Raw genomic sequence first — 16,284 nt, forward strand, 5'->3', positions numbered from 1 at the left:
TTCACTTAACTTAGACAAAAGTGGCAATTTTGGACCCAATTGCATGTGCATGTAATATTTAAAAACCCATTTCACTTAGCCTAAGCTAAAGTGGCATTTTTTGGCCCAACTACATGCATTTTCATATATATTTTTTAATGATTTAAAAATCCCACCAAACTAAAGTGGTGATTTTTAGCCCATCTGCATATTTTTGAAATACATGTAAATGGCCATGAAAAATGAGTATTTAATGACTTATATTTCCACTAAAGCATGGTGGTGATTTTTGGCTCATATACATGCAATTTAAAACATTTTTTTGTGTCTTTAAAATCTACTAAGGAAAAGTGGCAATTTTTAGCCCAATTACATGTCTTTTGAAACATGTAAATGCCTCCAAAAAGTGCATTTTGCACTAAGTTATTAATCAATAACTCATGGTGGTGATTTTTTCAGCCATTTCATATGTTTTTAAAACATGTAAATGCAACAAAAAAGTGTGTTTTACTTCATAATATGAGGCTTTTTTATCAAACACCTCCAAAAGGCGATTTTTAGCCCAAAAACACATGTTTTTTGCTCTCAAAACTTAACTTTTTTGGGTGTTTTTTTCTCCAAAAACAGGTTTACCAACCTTCAAATGCTCGTATCTTGAGCATTTCTTGGCTGTTTTTGATGATCTATGAGTCTTTTTTGCCTAAAATCACCCAAAGAACACATTGAGCTACTCAAAAGGGGAGTTTGTTGAGTTTTTTTTCATTTCTGAACCCATCTAGGGTATGTTTTTGCTCAAAAATGACCTGGTTTTGAGCAATTGCACCATTAAAACAGCAAGTGTTTGGATCAAGGTAAGTTTGAAAGCATTTCCTGTCCTTCCTAGCTTGTATTCAAGTCTTTTAAACCACTTGATATGTTTTGGACACCATTTTCTAAATTCTTTGCATGTTGCACATTGCTTGGTCAAAACGGTTGCTAAAATGATGCAATCTTTTGCTCTAACTTCCTACGATTTGCAAACTACGAATTTTGACTCATCTCTTGCACGGATCAAGTCAAGATTTGAAGTCTATTTAACACTTTATCTTGCAATCTTTCAAAATCCAATTAATTTCTTTGATTGCATTTTCAGATTTTTTACAACTGTTTAAAAAGAAAAAACTCTCTTGCCTCTTGAGAAAATGGTTAGATTCTTTCTTATTCTTTCTTAAGACATTTGTATATATTTGTTATGCTGTGTATGCAAGTCTCATCATTTCCATTTTTAGATTTGCATTTGTTTTGTATATGTCAAGTTGTTTCTTCTATTCTTCTGTCTATTTGTAATGTCCCTTCTTTGGGGACACTAAAATTATTAGAAAGGAACGAATTTACAATATTAAATTTGACTATGTAAGCTGGAGATTTATTATTAAAGGTCAAATTAATATTTCATGTGGTCACAAGAGGACAAGGAGGAATAAGAGGATTTAACAGAGAGAAGTTAAAGAGTCACAAGGAATAGGACGAAGGCGAGAGGAGAGTTGAAGAGTCTCAGTTTGTGTATTAAAAGGGGAAAGAAACTCATGGCTGGTTATGCTTGATTTTATTATTCAGTTCAGTTTTCTCTCTTGTGAGAGTCGCTGAAAGCTTCAGTTTTCAGCTAGTTGGAGGACATAGCCCCTCGTGCTAGTAGACAGTGGACACAAACCCATTGTCCCGAGAAACATCATTTCAGGTGTTTCATTCACGCTTACAAGTTCTTATCCTAGCATTCCAACCTGACTGTTAAATCTGTATTTAGGATTGGTTTTTTATGTACTAGTTATTGTATTGCTATTGTATAATGCAATATCGTTTTTGCGGAGTTGTATGAAAGTTTCTAGTTTTAACATTATAAGTCTATAAGGCATTTCTATATGCCTGGAATACTGAATATTATTCTAAAAGGAACTGGTTATTAATTTGTGAAGAGTCTTCTAGTTTAAACATCGTATTGTATTCCATTTGCCTATTTCTGAGGTTGAGTATTATTATTAAGAAGAAGCTGGTTGAACATTTGTTGGCTATTGTACTGGATTCATTGTGCTGGAATACATCTACAAGGTTTTAGTTCTGATTATTTTATTTATAAGAGAAATCAGCAAAAATTTTGATCAGGGATATTACATTAGTATCAAAGCCGCACATCCTGCCATCCTGTGAGATTATTGATTTTATCAAATCTAGAGAAACCATGAGATTATATCAGTCTATTGAAGATGAAATCAGTTGCTTAGAGGTAACCGGACACTCTTGAGGACAAAACCCTTAAGAGAGAGAGAGAGGCTGGACGTAGCTCCAGCAACTCATTGGAAATTGTATTTCAGAATCAAATGCGGAGATTGGATCCTATATCACAACTAAAAGTCGGCACTTAGAAATATAGTTGTTTATGTTCACATTTAATGAAAAGACATTTGTTATTTTCTCTAGAGGTCATGGGTTAAGACATGTACAAGTACTCAAATAGATGGAGAGCCTATCATAAAGTTACCACCAAAAAAATTGTTTCCTTGAAGAAAATTGTGTTCTCTTTGGACGAGTGTGAATTCTGTTAGGAACTTGAGATAGACTCTCAAGCTCGATTCAAGGTGTATCAAGATGTTGGAACTGTGAAACAAAACTATGTTAACCATCCTCTTCTTGTTAAGGCCTGCTCATCTGATACCAATTGGAGGTCATCTGCAGAAATAGCAAGGAAACTGCCTAGTGAAAAGCTGAGTGAACTCATAAATAGTTTGGAAGGTTCATTGGCCAGATAATCTATACCATCCACATGAGCATTAGAATATCTCAAAACCGAGTCGTCAAGGGAATAGTGAATGGTACAGGAGTCTTGACCGGTCATATGAAGGAGCTGAGTCGTTAAGATTGCAGAGGAAAAGCAAACCGTGGCTAAGGATATATGCACCATCTAGTATTACGCGGGCAACTGGAGATTGTGATTTCTGGCAGCATAAAGGGAATAATCTTTTTATCATTTCCAAGCCGCGCTGACTAGTCGGGTTTATGAAGACATATGACTGTCGAATGAGAGGTGGACAACAATGAGATATTGCTTTTGTATAGGGGAAGACAGCAACTGACATAGCATTTTGGAGTGGAACATTGGACGTGTTGCATTGCATTACCAAACATCCATATCAGCATTATCATCACAGGATGCCAGTGAGTGGAACGGTAGAAGTTGGAAGAAAGCACCTATCATAAAAGTCGCCACCATGAACTACAGGGGCAACTCTCGTGGAAGGAAGATAAAACAAAATCTTGAAATGTTCGTGTCTCATTAAATTGTGGCGGGTTGGAGTACTACGTAGCGGTTGAACATTCAATATTCACTCTAGAAATTATCGGGGCCCATCGATCAAGCTTTCGGTTTGTTTGAAATAAAATTCGTGGCAACATCGAATTATTAACTGTGGTAGAATGTGAGTGCAAGGTAACATGTGGAACATATTCTACTATCATTTCAAACCAAGATTTAGGCATTGAGCTTCAGTCAGATCAAAAACGCCAAAGATTTACCCTTTCCATAAACTGACAAGGTGGGAATAATTTTAGAGATGTAACGGAGGAAGACAAATTTTCAGACACCTTTAAATTATGAAGACACCATGAACATTTGGGGTCATCCGACAAAGTTGGAATTGGTCCTTAAAATATCACACAGGCACCAGGTTTTAAAATGGTATCTTCAAATATACCTCTATGTCTTAGAGAGATTATTGGATATATTAATTCCAATATAGAAGCATGGTTTTGTGTCTTCAATGACTTTACCTTTCATTGCTAAGCCTTTATGATTCTGAAATCTCAGTCTACGCACATATGTTCAAAGAAAAGAAATTATTGTGGTCTTAGTCCAAAATTGAATATTGGAAATTTATCGAAACATTATTGAAAGTTTCTAAGGTCACGACATTCTTGTTTCTCAACATTCAAGAATTTGTTTGAAGATTGTTCTTCATCCAGAAGAAATCATAGGGAGTTCTACATCATTTGTTATTAATCATTGATTATGTCTTATTCAAGAGCTTACGTCTGAATGATGCTATGTGTCTATCGCACGTCTTGAAAATGTACATGGAGAGGAAGGATTTGTGTGTATGTCAAGTATGGGTCTTCCAGTACACTCACACGAGAGGCAAACTATAAAATATTGCCGACAGCGTAACATTGATGTCATTGAAGAAATTGGAATCGAATCAAGAAGATTTTTGTTAGCAATCACACCTTGGCACATGAAAATACATACGCAGTGGCACAAGCATTCATTGGGCACGACCATTTAATTGGATAGAAAATTTTAGTTGCCTTAATGTGGCCACGATGATTACAAACTAAGCAAATTTGTAATCTTGACAACAAACGCCAACAAAGAAGACTAAGGTGCTACAGCCAAGCATTATACGGAAATAGATGACCAATCTGAAGAAAAAGTGTTTCCAAAAATCAGCAACGGTGAATACCATCAGTGAAGATTTCTGAGATAACAACATTCAGCAACAGAAAAAAATTTGAACCAAATTTTGAAAGGTACTAGGAAACTACAAGAACACTTAGTCCAGAATCTAGAATCCATTATAAGAGCAGAGGTGCTCGACATTTATAGAGACTATAAAACTCTTACCCAAATTCAGATGATCTATCATTCAGTGATTATATGGATTTTTATCTCGAGCAACAAAGCAAGACCAATATGGCAAAAAGAAGGTATCTGGAGTTGGTCCAGGATCTCCTTGCAAATGAACATCACACAAGGGTGTACGAAAAATGTCCGATAGACCAGAATTATCAGTTGGATGATCTTGAAATAGAAGAGCAGACATCTGCCAATGAATTGCAGCCTTCTCACGATCACATAGAAGATGTTACACAAGGTAGAGATTTCTTCATTGGTGACTTGGAGGTGAGCTTTGTGAAGCAAAATAATGGAGTAGATTGCACACAAGGTAATAACAGTTTGGGACCTTGGCATCATGAACCATATATTCATAATACTCTGAACGTGAATTTAGAGGAACAACCTAAGATGGCACTGCAAGACAATGAACAGTTTCAGCAGGGAGATAATGAAATACATGCCTTACAGAATCAATTGAAAGTTAGTAAAGACATGGTCGTGGCATCCTTGGTGCGGTTTGACAGTACCCACGAGTTGGTTGAGGAGCTCTATACGAAGATCCCATGGGAAGGTGAAGATGACTGGCATGTGACCGATTTACAGAAAGTCAAAACAGCCCTCAAGTCTATGAAATCAGATTACTTATATCCACTGTTCGATAGGAGGGATTACATTCTCAAGATTGTTGAGATTTATGCAGCACAATCAAATAGGGAAAAGGATGAGATTGAGGATCTCAATAGGACACTTAAGTATGTTCAAGAGGCTCTAAGCGAAGCTCAATTTTCTCTACAAGGAGCAGAAAATCAAATCAAGCTCATAGAACACTCTCGGAAACATGAGAATAGAATGAGGCAGGAGTTCTTCCAGGAAGTCATTGACGAACTTGAGAGCATTCAACAAATTTATGACTTGGGTAGCTACCCCAAACAATTAGGTAGCAAAACTTCAGAGCATTTTCAGCTTGTTGACAACCCTTTGTTTGAAGTTGTTGCTGATTGGACGTCCGACAATCCTCTTTTTGTGTTAAATGAGGGATCATCTCTTTTTTCCCATGAAGAGGAAGAGTTTGATTTCAGACTTTGGGTCCTGCTCAGATTCTAGCAATGAATCCGGTTCTCAGCATGAGAATGATGAATCAACTTCTGTTGCTTATCAATTGATCAGCCCCAACATATTTCCCGATTTCACCCCATTCAGGAGTTGGGTGAATTTTCTTCATCAACCTCTGAACAGTTCTCGGTGCAAGAGTTGGGTGAATTTTCTTCATCAACCTCTGACCAGTTCTCAATGGAGTATTTATGTGAGGTTTGTGGGTAGATTCTCATCATTCTTCATATTCTCAGCTCCTATGCATTGGGGAATTCTCCAAGTTTATGCTGACATTATGAATTCTGATGTCAATGGGATGGTGGTTTCAACTTTTGGGCAGCTCATTTCTTACATCATCCATCTAAGTCAGGTCTTCACATTCTACTGGATTATACATGGACCCTGGATATATTTCTATATCATCAGAGCAGCGAGGCAGCATAACAAAGTTTGGGATCCAGGTGTTGGTAGATGGTATCTATGGTTGGACGAGGATTTTATTGTGGTCCTATTCAATTTGAGGTTGATTATGGTGATGATCGGTGTTGATAAGTTTACAGGCGCAGCGTTTCTTCAAAGAGTAATATGGGTCCAGGAATTCGGTTGATAGGTGTTTTGTAGTGGTACCGTGCTTCACAATTTGGTCAGGTTTGTTGTCAATTTGGGCTACAGGATTAACTACAAATTTATATGAGATCCTGGTACATATTGCTTGAGGGCAAGCAATCTCAAGTAGGGGAGATTTGTAATGTCCCTTCTTTGGGGACATCAGAATTATTAAGAAGGAATGAATTTGCAATATTAAATTTGACTATGTAAGTTGGAGATTTATTATTAAAGGTCAAATTAATATTCCATGTGGTCACAAGAGGACAAGGAGGAACAAGACGATTTATTAAAGAGAAACTAAAGAGTCACAAGGAATAGGACGAAGGCCATAAGGGAGTTGAAGAGTCTCAATTTGTGTATTAAAAGGGTAAAGAAACTCATGGTTAGTTATGCTTGATTTTATTATTCAATTCAGTTTTCTCTCTTGTGAGAGTCTCAGAAAGCTTCAGCTTTCAACTAGTTGGAGGACATAGCCCCTCATGTTAGTAGACAATGGACGCAAACCCATTGTCCCAAAAAACATCATTTCAGGAATTCCATTCGCACTTACAGGTTCTTATCCTAGCATTCCAACCTGACTGTTAAATCTGTATTTAGGATTGGTTTTTTATATACTAGTTATTGTATTGTTGTTGCATAATGCAATAAAGTTTTTGCGAAGTTGTATGGAAGTTTATGGTTTTAACATCATAATTCTGTAAGGCATTTCTGTATGCCTGGAATTCTAAATATTATTCTGAAAGGAATTAGTTATTAATTTATGATGAGTCCTCTAGTTTAAACATCATATTGTATACCATTTGCCTATTTCTGAGGTTGAATATTATTATTAAGAAGAAGTTGGTTGAACATCTGTCGGCTATTGTACTAGATTCGTTTGTGCTGGAATACATCTGCAAGGTTTTAGTTATGATTATTTTATTTATAAGAGAAATCAGCAAAAATCTTGATCAGGGATATTACACTATTTCTCTAAGTTGCATATGCAAAGTCTCACTTACTTGCATATGTAGTCGGGGATAAAATCTCGTTCTAATATGGAAGCAAGTCCCTCTTTTCCCCTCATGAGAATGCAAGTGCAAGTCCCGCCAATATGCATTCCATGAACCTCCATATGGCTGCCCTATAGTTGAAAAAGAATTGTCCACATGTTTGTCAGATACATAGCATGACTTATGCCTATTAAAGCATGTTATGGTTTCATTTCATTACTCTTTACTCCTCATTTGCACATTTTAAAGTTCCATGTCCGCATATGCAATCCATTCCAAAAAAACTATTTTTGGCTATTTTAGCCATTTTTTGAGTCATTCTTAGCTTGACCCATTTGTTCATTTGTTGTCCTCAATCATTTCTTCCATTCTCCCTATCCATACCTTGCCTAAAATCCATGTTTTTACATCAAAAGCTTGCCATGAACCCCTCATGAGAATGCAAGTGCTCACCAATATGCATTCCATAAACCTCCATATGGCTACCCTATGGTTGAAAAAGAATTTTCCACATGTTTGTTGGATACATAGAATGACTTATGCCTATTAAAGCATGTTATGGTTTCATTTCATTACACTTTACTCCTCATTTGCACATTTCAAAGCTCCATGTCCGCATATGTAATCCATTCCAAAAAGCCAATTTTATTTTTTGAGTCATTCTTAGTTTGACCCATTTGTTCATTTGTTGTCCTCAATCATTTCTTCCATTCTCCCTATCCATACCCTACCTAAGATCCATGTTTTTACATCAAAAGCTTGCAATGGACCCCTCATGAGAATGCAAGTGCAAGTCCCACCAATATGCATTCCATGAACCTCCATATGGCTGTCCTATGGTTGAAAAAGAATTTTCCACATGTTTGTTGGATACATAGCATGACTTATGCCTATTAAAGCATGTTATCGTTTCGTTTCATTACACTTTACTCCTCATTTGCACATTTTAAAGCTCCATGTCTGCATATGCAATCCATTCCAAAAAAAAATTGTTTTTGACTATTTTAGCCATTTTTTGAGTCATTCTTAGCTTGACCCATTTGTTCATTCGTTGTCCTCAATCATTTCTTCCATTCTCCCTATCCATACCTTGCCTAAAATCCATGTTTTTACATCAAAAGCTTGCCATGGACCCCTCACATGACAATGTTCATACACTATGGCACTTTCATGTGACAGTTGCGCAGGCACACCATTCGGCAATGTCAAGAGAAGTTTCACAGCAAATGGGAAAGAGACTACTACTGGATTGAATGGCATTCTCAAGTCACTCAATCATCGAGTTGCTGGAGAGGAATCTTGGTGCCTGGAACAACATGATGGAGATCGATTTGGACATCTTGTGTGAGTACAAAATCATCACGTCTATTAAAATGTACCATGATTACGCACATGTGATGACCAACAAAGAGCAAGTTTTATAAGGACTTATAAAAGATGCAAAGGTAGCAGTAGCCAAGATAACTAACCAAGAAAGCACAATGAGAGAGGCATTCAGAGGGCTATCATGCAAAATCATCACTGAAGATAACAGACTCAAGAATCAAGAAGATGTTCTCACAGAGTTCGCAGAAACCATCCACTTACAACTTGAAGTGGATGACTTCAACATCAGTATGCTAGATACATTTGCAAGCTAGAAGTATTTATTAAAGAATATGCAAATTTAAATGGAGATTTCTAACAAAGAGATGTTTGGAAAAGAAAGCATGCTCAAGAAGGTTACAATGATCTCGTAACACACAAGTGAACCAAATGTTGCAGTTGTACGCAAGTCCCTACAGAAGTTTGGATAGCTAGTTGATACCATGTGAACACTTCAAATCAGATTTTCATATGCTTTAAGTAGAATAGCAATAGGAATGCTACATGTAAAGAGCATCTATGTTGTAAGTATAGGATAACATGCACCTATATAACCAGCTCATGTAGTTAAGTTGCAATCACATCAGGCATACAGTTTTTAATAAGTTAGTTAGTTAGAAGTTTGTTAGAGAATAAATCAAGGTGGTTGAGAATTTCAACCTTTCTTCTCCACCTTTCTCTTTCCTATTTTCCTTTAAAAAGGAGGGAGCTCATTGTAAATAATCATCTTTGGCAAGGCAAAAAAATTCTGCCAGTTTATATGTGCACTCTAAGACTTTGTGCTTGGATGTAAATCTAAATTGCTATCAATAAAATAGGCATTTCGCTTTCAAACTTTGTGTTGATTCAAGGTGTTATGTGACGACATTTTCTAAATGTTGATTTTGAGTTTTGGAGCTTTGATCAAGAGAGATTTGAATATAATCGTGCAGACTTTGAGCTACCTATTACATTCAAAGCCAATTTGAACTTTTGAAGACTTTGTGTTGCAGGAGGACAGATTGTAATACATATTAGTGGCTGCAATTACTTAGAGCTGAAGACTTTGGGCTTCAATTGTAAGTGTTTTTATTAAATTTGAGAGTATCTGATAAGAGACTTTGTGCCTTACTGGTTTATTCTACTTGAAACCCTATTCAAGACAAATGCAGGAGACTTTGGGTTCCAGTTTTTGTTTCACAAAATATAAAAAGTAAACTGCTGCCCCTGGTGTTGTTCTTACGTCAATTCCAGGGTCACCAATATTATCGTAGCAATAAGGCACTTTTATTTAAGTTGGAAAGTTAGAGTTGAAGGCAAATCATTCCTGAAAAAAGAGGAATTGATCAAGAGAACCATCCTTTTTGTACATCAGTTAAGCTCCTATTGAAGCCACCTACAGTAAGAAGGGAGCCTCCCCTATTGCTAAGAGGAGAGAGAAATCTTATGAAATGTTGCCTAAAGTCACAGTTTTGTAAGTTGTAGTCAATGATGTATAAAAATTTTAGCCAACACTTACCCATGTAAATTAACTTAGAATGGAGAACAGTGCAATAGTTGTGTGGGGCCATCAGCACTTCTGATTCAATCTTGACAAGAAACTACACGCACATAATCTCCTACCATTAAAAAAACTATGTTGTTGGTCCTAAATTGAATATGAAGGAGCTATCTTTTAATTAGCTGAAAGCTTGAAAGAATTCAATACACTGTATTTCTGTATTTTCCTTATTGTATTTTTAGACTTATTGAGTAACGCTGGAAACAATTTTGTCTATAATTAACTAGCACAATACACACACTAGGTGTGAAGAGAAATGTCATTTCCTCTATAAGTTCTTCCACCATTTCTTGCCATTAAAAGATTGGATAAAATTCTATTACTACTCATCCTTAGCCTATTCAAATGTTCAACTTGGATAGAGGCAGAAGTTCTTTTGAAGCCCATTGTCGTTAGGCATAGCAAAAAGAAAGAAGATTTGGTCTCCACAGTAATCTACATTAAGGTAGGAAGGAATTGACCACTATGAACTTGTATGGTGTGAACAGTCTGCACCAAGAAATCCTCTAAGCAGTAAGAAGTGGTAGGATACTCTTTAACTTGCAAACTTATCAATGAAGTACAACAAGACGTTCTATAATGACAAGAAGAGAGGTCCAGTGAATAGGACGACTCAAGACAGAACTGCTCTAAGTTAATCACATGAATATTGTGCATAAATGTAAATGTAATAGCAACTTGAACTAAAACATAAACTGTAGCAACTGTAGTTCCAACCAAAACATATTTGACACTACCTTACAAGATAGCTATTGAGTACCAACCCCAATGAAGGGATTCGTGGAATTATATCATCAAATTAATCTCGACTCCAATAAGAATTAATATCCTTGCACAACAGACTTGGGTAACACCCAATAGACCACCTGTACGAAAGAAACTGAAAAACTCAATTGATCCTGAAATCCCAAGAGTGGACCAGTAAAATATCAACTTTAATCAATTATACAGGAGTGTATTCTTTGATCCAACTTGTTTACAAACTCAAGAAAATGCAAAGTTATGCTACATTAGCATTATAGACAGCAGGAAAGTTGTCCTTCAACATCCCATGTTGACTTAGTAAAGTCACAAGTGGGGGTTATAATTCGTTATTATCTTTCTACAACCACAACAACATCTTGGGCAGCAGGACAGCTCCACTAGAAAGTTAATAACCCATCTTAACAGATTTGAATGAGGAATGATAACTCAGTAATACCTATGGCATCACAAAACAAATATCCATGAGCAAAACCAAGCTAATTGCGAGGGAATCAAGAATCATAATATGCTCCATTAGTAAATGTTTAAAACCTTTTTCCAAACCTATGGTCAAGCTGGAAGGTGAGATGTTGACTCCAGATCATGGAAATCCTTGGCTAAGGTATGAGTTATTGGTAGTCATAATGGACTCACCAAAAACATCCATGACAGGTGTCATACCACAGTAGCAGAAGGCTACATTGTTCGACCGATCATGTTGTAGACGATTCTACACAAGATTCCCAAGAGTCTTGACTTTAACATCTACCATCCCTCATGGAGGGCCGGGTCTACTTGAGGTCATGAAGTAGACTAGGGGGATCCAGTATGATCCAAGGTTGGGTGGTTATATGCCCCACTCATACCTTTTCTCCCCCTTTGATCGAAGAAAAGAGAAACATTGATCACAAGTGACCTTCTTCTGACAGCTCTAAACCTCTTTCCAAAAGCACTATGAGTATTTTACTTAGTTACGCTACAAGTTTTATACTTAGAATGTTTCGAAAGATTTACTTGAAAAGTTGCAATTTTGAACGTTATTAAGTAGGTCAAATTATTTCCTTTCTTTTAAAGAAGTAATTTAAAATGTGAGTTTGCTCCTAAATAATTCTATTGTTCATGTTAGTTCCTTTCAAAGAAAACAAAAGAAATAAAAATCTTATTTTGAAACTTGTTATGTTACCAATTTGTACTAGAAATTAGAATAGAATAAGTGTTTCCATTTACTTTATTTTATTTTTATTTTTAAAAAAACATATAGCCATTCACTCTTAACTCATAACTTAAACAAGTACATTAGAAATTAGTGAACTTTGTTATCAAATTTTTAGTGTGTTACAAGTTGGAGACCCAAACACAGCCCATGGTTCAAGTGGCTTCAATGCTGGAAACAGCTAGGTTAATGGCACCACAAACAATGTAGTGTTTCTAATTGTTGTCCTCAATTTTGACATCACAAAATTGAGGCAACCCTGCGCAATTTTCTCATGAATTCGTAGGTATAGCCTCTTTGTTTTTAATGTATTAAGAAAGCAACATTAAGGCAATTTGTTATGCCTGAATTGTACTCTACGTAACTTTGTTAGTTCGTTTCTTTTGGAAGTTAATGTCAAGTTTAATCCCCAAATATTTGCCAAAAAGAGTTTTTCTTCTCAGATTGCATATGCTTGATTTTTGGTTAACTTTCATGTCTACATGTGTTTTTCTTTTTATTGTAAATAGTTTTGAGTCTTGTTTTTGTTTTATGTTAATAACCCTTGCAATCCCACTCGTTTCGAGCTAAATTAGGCCTCAAACAGAGTTTCCTAGATCAAGTTATGAAGGAAGAGGTGTGGGGTTTCAAGCCAACAACACATCGTGATATAAAACTTCCAAAAGTGGGCATTTTATTGGCAAAAGCATGAAATAAAATTATATTTAATATGTAAAGTGGATTTTGGCATCCAATTTAAAATCTTAGCTCATTCTAAATTGATTTGACCATAGTTTTTTATGTTTTATTAAAATTAGCCGTTTTATGTCTATTTTCATGTTACTTTATTGAAAACTATAGTTATTTTATTCAATTTAATTACATGCGACATTAAAAATGCATAAAGGTGGGGTTTTTATCACTCAAAGCATATATCAACATGCTAAACACTTATTAAAACTCCATTGCCAGAAAATTTAACTCCTAAAAGCATATAAGTGGGCTTTTTAAAGGACGCAGCTATCGTCCAACAAAAATGTACAATTGACCAATTTTGAAAAGATCAAAAACATCATAGATTTTTTTGAGAATTTCAGCTTTTCATCTTCATGATCTGCATAGTTTGTAGTCAAAAACAACAAAAATTTTGGAAAAAAATCACTATGTTTTCGTAAATCTGGAAAAAAAAAGTTTGACTTTGTTTTGTCTTTGGTACTTTTTTGTGGGAGATTAACCTGTACCCTTTTTAAATACTGTAATGTCCCCATTTTGGAAGTAATTTGATTTAATTAATTTAATTAATTAAGTTGTCTAAAATAATGAATATTTTATGAGGATGACTAATTAATTATTTTAATTAAATAAATAAGTGGTATTAAGTTAATTATTTATAAAGTTATCAAATAAATAAATATTAAAAGGTAACTTTATATTTAATTAATTTAATAAAGTGACTTAAATAAAATAATATATCATAAAGTCAATAAAAATAAAATAATTTCTGGAAGCTTCTAGATTTTGGGCCAACCTCTTGAGGAAAAAGTATAAATAGACATCATGGGCCTCATTCTCATCATCCAAGAATTGTTGTTTGAATTGATGACTTTTTGGTGGTGGAGAAGCCAGCTAGGGTTTCAGCCATTGGAGGACCCTTTGAGAACGAAAACCATCATTGGTTACGCAATTTTGAGGCTATGAGATACCAGCTGAATCATTGTTGATTGTGGGCTTTACTTCAGAAGTCCAGTCTTGTGCTTCACGGTGGAGATTATTTAAGTACAATAGTTGTTGTGTTATTGTACTTGCAACAACTGATGTATTGTTGCATTTGATGGAGAAGTTACTTTAGCAACTGATGTATTGTTGAGATTGATTATGTTATTGAGCAGGATCATTACAGACCTTCATAATCTGCTGTCATGGAGGTTGATCAGCGTATGAGTCTCATGTTTTTGCTCATACCTTTCGATTGAGGAGGCCAATCATTCTGGGTATTGTTGCATTCAATTCCTATCGTCGAGACAATTGTTTTAGGGGCAAATTGGAAGGCATTTGGTGCTGCATTTAATTATCTAAAGTTTTGTCAGGCAAGAACAGGGGTAGTAACTTGAGTATTTTGATTTGAGCTTGGAAGGTGCCTATCACATTGGATTTTTATTGTTTCTTCATCAACAACATTGGGCGTCATCATTACCAGGTTCTTCTTGCAATCACTAAATAGTTTGCATTGTCATAAGTGAATACTCATAAAATCAAATTTGGCACTATTGCCAAATAATTGTAAGCCAAGAGTCTTGACCAATTCATATCATCATTGTAGTAGACATTTTATTGCAAAGAAGAAGATATAAGTTGTTGGTCAACTACTATTGTAATTGAATATGTTATTGCCACTCATGATCAACTTATTAGTTTGCATGCCAATTGTTTGTCAAAATGTCAATTGGTTGTAGGCTCTCTTATGCATACCAAATGTTTGTTAAAATACCACTTGGTTGTAAGTGCATAAATGTCATCTTAGGTTGCATTCAAAGTGTTTGTCATAATTACTAGTTGTTGTAGCTACATATTGCAAGTAGTTTCAGTCACATATATGCATTGAATATTGTCAAAATAAGTTGCATATTTATGTTAGGCCATTGTTTAGTCAATTTAGAGTCATTTGTAAACATTCTCATTGATGCTAATTGAAGAAAAGAGTCATTAAAGGAAACTGAAATGTTATCAGTCATATGACCCTTGTATGTGAAGTGTTTAACAAAATTCTTTGAGCCTTCAATCAGCATTTTAAGGTCAGATTTGCGCAGGTCCTTACAGTGGTATCAGAGCTCTGATCTTGCCATCCTGTGGGAATTGATTTCATTATTTGTATGAGAATATTATCAGAGTGATCAGTATTTCTATTTCCCAGCCATGGATAGATACAGGGGGTCAAGTTTGGGAAGTCGACACAGTAGTAGAGGGAAGAGAACAAAGTTAGATGCTTTGGTAGAAAGTGTCGAGAAATTAAGATTGCATTAGCAGCGACTTGCAGAGATATTGTCGGATCCGGCTACAGTTGACAAGGCAACGAGATATTTTACTTCTGCTTTTAGTAGGCCGACATCAGGTTCACAAGGGAGAAGACTTGAGTTTTCTTCGTCCGCTGATTGTGATGTTGTTGTACCATTATCTAGTTCAGCACCTGCTATTACCATATGTAGTGCTGATGATAGTTTTGTTGCACCTGACTCAGTGGATGTTTCTGTGCCACTAGAGGACAGTAGTGTTGGGCATCGCCGGGTTGAGGCTCCCAATGCAGTTACTGTGGGTTGTACAAAGGCAGTTGATGTTGTAGTCATCTTTGATCATTCAGATTCTTCTTCGGAGGGAATTGTCATTGGGGATGTGTATGTCAGCTTCAGTAGCGTGGCTCCAGTTCAGGAGGCAGTGGCTTCCTCAGATAGGCCCGAGGCTTCTCTGGAGTCTCCCAGTGGTGTACTTGGTGATCAGAGTATTACAGAGGGGACACTTGATTTCAGTTTGGGCTCTAGCATTGTTGGTGTACAGGTTGACGATGAGTCATGTGTACAATGATCCGTGTCTACAGTTGAGATTCCTGCAGGTGATATGAGAGTTGTTAGTATGGACACATTTGAGGACACTTTCGAGGATGTTGTGAGTTGCATTGGTGACGATGCCCCCTGTATGATATTGAGTGATGACTGCGAGGAGAGTTTGAGCTCTGACAGTTTTGATATTTATGATAGCAGTCACAGTATGGGTTCGATACAGGAGACAGTGTTATATTCCTGTGCTGAGGATGTGAGCATGGAGATTTCTAGTGACGACACTCAAGATGGGAGTGTTATAGATGTTTTGTCTGATGACACTCCATGCTACAGTATAGCTTATCCACAGGTCGACGTCGAGCTGTGTACGTGGTCAAAGTCGATAGAGGAGATGCAGTTAGAGGATATATACACTAGCATTCCAAGTTCATTTGTTGCTGTGAGTGAGGACGATGAGTGTAGTGTATTTGGATTTTTATTTCTGACTTTGGGCATAGATTTAGCGTCGACAGTTGGTGGAGATGAATTCCTTGATTCAGTGTTGTCGGAACCCATAGATGAGGATGAGGTAGAGT

The 16,284-nt window shown here is 36.1% G+C and overlaps 1 protein-coding gene across 2 annotated transcripts in view; it reads right to left on the minus strand.

Moving 5' to 3' along the window:
- Positions 1-16,284, minus strand: part of LOC149578522 (pantothenate kinase 2-like) — a 252,676-nt gene that overhangs the window by 199,873 nt on the left and 36,519 nt on the right. The gene's annotated exons all lie outside the window — the stretch shown is intronic.

Source organism: Cupressus sempervirens, chromosome 1 (genome assembly GCF_028749045.1).
Source record: "Cupressus sempervirens isolate cs-2001-9-10 chromosome 1, ASM2874904v1, whole genome shotgun sequence".
NCBI lineage: Eukaryota > Viridiplantae > Streptophyta > Pinopsida > Cupressales > Cupressaceae > Cupressus > Cupressus sempervirens.